The 4,400-nt window shown below is 42.8% G+C and overlaps 1 long non-coding RNA gene across 1 annotated transcript in view; it reads right to left on the bottom strand.

The window, feature by feature from the left end:
- LOC109298233 overlaps positions 1 to 3,344 on the bottom strand; it is a 19,542-nt gene extending 16,198 nt beyond the window's left edge. The window contains exon 1 of the long non-coding RNA XR_002097546.1: positions 3,277 to 3,344. This is a non-coding gene — a long non-coding RNA (uncharacterized LOC109298233). The remainder of the gene's footprint in view (positions 1 to 3,276) is intronic.
- Between the last annotated feature and the right edge of the window lie 1,056 nt (positions 3,345 to 4,400).

Raw genomic sequence — 4,400 nt, 5'->3', positions numbered from 1 at the left:
CCAGTGCACTTGACACCAATGTCCACATCATTGATAAAGATGTTAAAGAGAACCAGTCCAAAGACAGAGCCTTGGGGGACGCCACTGGTCATGGAGTGCTATAATGATTCACTACCATTGACCACTACTCTCTGGGTCCAACCTCAGAGAGAATTTCCCAGCTATCAGACTGCGGTGTAGCTGAGGCCACAGTTGGCCAATTTTTCCATGAGGAGATCATGGGACACCAGATCAAAGGATTTTTTTGAAATCCAGCTATAGGACAATCTCTTCTCCCTTGTCCAGGTGATACAGCACCTGGGCATAGAAGGATCTGAGATTGGTCAGTCAAGACCTACCCACAACAAACCCATGCTGGCTATCCCTCAGGATGTTGCCCTTATTTAACTTATCCAGAAGGGTCTCCTTGATAATTTTCCTCAAGAATCTTACCAGGGATTGCGGTCAAGCTGACTGGCCTGCAATTCTTGGGATCTACTTTCCGCCCTTTCTTGAAGATGGGTACCACATTGGCCCTCTTCCAGTCTTCAGGTACTCCACCTGAGTGCCATGAGTTTTTGAAGATTTTGGCCAATGTTCTGTCTATGACATCTGCCAGCTCTTTGAGTACCCTAGGGTGTAATCTAGTCAAAGTCCTGTGCAAAGTAAGACCATCCTAATCTAAGCCACCCCAACCATTGTCTGACCTGCAATAAAAAACTTCCAGTGATGGATAGCCCACCACCTCTCTAGGTAATCTGCTCCTCTGCTGATCCAGACTCAGAATTAGAAAGTTCTTTGTAATATCAAACCCACATTTCCCTTGTTGCAGTTTAAGACTGTTAAGTCTTTTCCTGTGGACACAGATCACAACCTTCCTTAAACTTTATTTTTTTATTTGAAGATTATTATAAAAACAAAAAAAACAAAACAAAAACACTCCAGTCTTTTATTGTCCACACTAAACAGTCCTTGTACTTCCCATCTTTCCTTGGGAGTTATGTTTTCTAGACCTTTTCTCTTTTTTGATGGAAGAGTAGAGATGGAAGGGTGAAACTGATAAGGAAAATACCAGTGTAACCCCAGGGTTTTATCTGCCTACTGTGTAAAGGCCACGCTCCAAAGGGTTTCCCCAACAAACAGAACTGCAGAGGAAAAAATTCGTTCTTATTCTAAATTCCTCTTTATTTAGGTGAGAAAAAGAGATGATGGAAGGCCTTTGAGGCTGGACAATATCAAGTATATCAAATGTCAGACATTTGTATTAGCATTTGCCAAAATAGTAGGTAGGCAAAATAGCAATGTTGGATTGTGGAAAAATTGTTACTTATGCAGGCTAGCTGCACCCTTGTAACACTAATATATCAATTAAAATATATATTTTCCTCAAATTAGCTACTATATGGAATTCCATGAATTTTCAGAGTTTAAACTAAATGAGGCCTAAAGGAAATTGCTCTGAGTTATCCTCTATGACTCCTCCTTAGTCACAGTTTGCTTTTCAAAAGAAAAAAAAGCAAAATAGAATTATAGGGTATGGAGGAACAGAAACAAAAAGAAAAAAAAAGTTTCTTTGCTTGGTGAATATAAATGAGCAACACAAAAAAAGAAAAAAAAGAAAAGAGCATCACTGTTTCTCATGCAATGGTTCCTCTCTCGCTATTTCCCCATCCTTCTTCCTAAGACTGCTTTTGTATTACTCAGAGTATATAGCAAAATCCAGACTAGTACTTTGAATAGATTTTCTGCCTTCGTGTGAAACTCACGCTTAGAGAACACTAGGTTGTGTTTTTCCACCACCCGACTGAAAAGGAAGAATTGGCCTGTTATCTCTGTAAATATAACTGGATTCTTTTCTCTAATAACTTATGTTTGAAGGTAAGGAATTATTTGAACTGTTTCTGTTCTTTCACATTGAATAGCAGATCCATGTAATAGAGGAATCTGATCCAAAATATTGTGGAGCACAAGTTTAATATATAGCACTGGGACTGGCCAATTATATTCTGCATATACACTGCATTCCCTATTTTTGGCTTGGAGAATAAGTAACCATGGTGACTGCAATAGCTACATTTCTACATGCAAAGATTAGAGTGGAAATTCTGAGAATGCCAATGCTCACTGCTGCCCCTTCATACTAACATGCTGTTAGAGGCCACACTTATGCTATGGTACTGATGAAGATCTATAAATCCCCTCTCACTTTAAACTACAACCATTCTGTCCTGCTGTATATGCCCTATACTCTAGTACCAGCATATCAATTCTATTGGCATACTGGAAAAAAAGCTGGCAAATGAAGGCATAAATAATTTGGGTCAAATTTAAACCTGAAGTAAAATATTCAAAAGCACACAAGTGTCTAATGACCTAAGCCCACTATGTAGGGTGATTTAGGCACTTTGAAGTCTAGATTTAGAGTGATCTGAAACTTTTGCCACAGGCCACAAAATATTGACCCAGTACAATTTGTCTGTAGTTGCGGTAGTTACTGGGTGCATCTACACATGCACTTTAATGCACATTAGCCTATTTTAATGCCCATTAAAGTGTCACTAAAAAAAAATTATATTTAGTTAATGCATATGTCATGGCATGGGGTCCCCAGGGATGGCCATGATGAACCTAGGGTTCTGTGACTGTTTTGCCCTGCGGGCACCTTCTAGTCTCACCTGCCACATCTTGTTGGTCTAAATAATAAGTTGGGAAGCTGCCTACAAGTTCATGGCCACAGTCCTCCTGAACCCTACTAGACCCTGCTGATCTTGGATCCCTTGCTGGGTCTCACACAAAATTAATGCCTCTCAAGACACCCTAAGCCTTATGAACTAGATGTGTGGCTCCAAAATCCCCCCTTCACTGCACCCCATGCCTCGCAGATGGTATTTAAACATTGTCCCTTGCTATGGAGCCTCAGTCTAGTTCAACCTCCTGTCATCATCAGGCCCTGGGTCCTTGTAGTTGTGCCTTCTGGAGCTGGGATCCCTACACCCCCTGTAGTGGCATCCTCTGGTGCTGGGCTCTCTGCAGCACCGCTTCTGTGCCCTCCCCAGTGCTGGGGCTCTACATGTTAGTGCGCCCCAATGAGGCCTCCCCTCCTCTCTAATTAGCCTCATCCTGGTCCGCTAGTCCAAATACTAAAGTAAATATGAGCCCCTGGGCTACAGTATAACCATAACAATAATAATAACACTGGAGGCCGCACTCTTCCCCTTTAAGAAGGCAAGCTTCTCCCTGAGCAATGTGTGCCTCCTAGCCCCAGGTACTGTAGGAGCTCCTAGAGCCCAACCTTACCAGCAGTAAAACAAGCATCTCCAAGCAGCTTGTCTGTAAGAGCTTCTTCCCCCTGGCTACAGCCAGAGAACTAATTCCTGCCAGCCCCAACTCAGGGGCTTATGTGTGCCCAGGGCCCTGACTCCTTCTGGTCAGCTAACCGGGTGCAGGTGCTAGCTAATTCCCTCATTAGCCTGCTGCCAAGGCAACCTGCAGCTGTGGAGCACTGCCTACTCTCAGGGCTCTCTAGCTAAGCTGCCTCTGCTTGTAAAGGAGCAGGCACACATTAGTGCCCTGTGACAGCATATTAAAATAGTCTAATGCACATTAAGCATCACTACAAAAACATGCTCTTTAGTTAATGAGCATTAAGACAGGCTCATGTGCATTTTCCTAGTACCTCAGGGTGCCTGTACATGAGCACGGAGGCTGCTCCAGTGAACTGTAATTAGAGCACATCAGAGCAGGCTCAAATGAGACTGCTGAAGCATAGTAATTACTGCGCTCCAGAAGTCTTCCATGTGTCCTGTATCAGCATCTCTGTGCTTCAAAATGGCAGTGGGGGTTCTTAAACTAAAGGTCATTCAATGAGCTTTAATTAAAGCACTCCCACCTCCATTTTGAGCACAGGGATGCTGATAAACAAGACGCTGAGGTGCTTTAATTACAGTGGCTTTTGGAACGGCTTTAATTAAAGCATTGCCTCCCCTCCCCCAAGCATGTGTAAAAGTGTCCTCACAACAGAAGTACTAGATTTAATGTGAGTTAACTAAAGCACATTAATACATGTGTGGACATGCCCATGCTTATACTCTGAACCCTTTTAAATCTAACAAAACTGCAGTCCTGTCCCAACACTGCAATATGAGTTAGTAGGACCTGTCACTAGTTCATTCTTACTGATTTCTGGGCTCTTCAAGTATTCTGCCCAGGACACCTGAAATCTCTTGTGTGCTTCCATTAATGTAATCAATTAAGCTGGCAAACCACAGCTACCCTTTGGGATGGGAAAACTTATAATTGTTTCACAAAAGTGCAGTTCACATCTCTGAAGAAGGCCAATGCAAGGCCTAAGCAGCATTTGGCAGTAGCATAATTGGGGGTGGTGAAGAGGTGACCAGGGCAGTAGCCTTGATCATCACCTC

Source organism: Gavialis gangeticus, unplaced genomic scaffold, assembly GCF_001723915.1.
Source record: "Gavialis gangeticus isolate Ggan-Ray unplaced genomic scaffold, GavGan_comp1, whole genome shotgun sequence".
Taxonomy (NCBI): Eukaryota; Metazoa; Chordata; order Crocodylia; family Gavialidae; genus Gavialis; species Gavialis gangeticus.
This window is presented reverse-complemented; position numbering and strand designations above follow the sequence as displayed.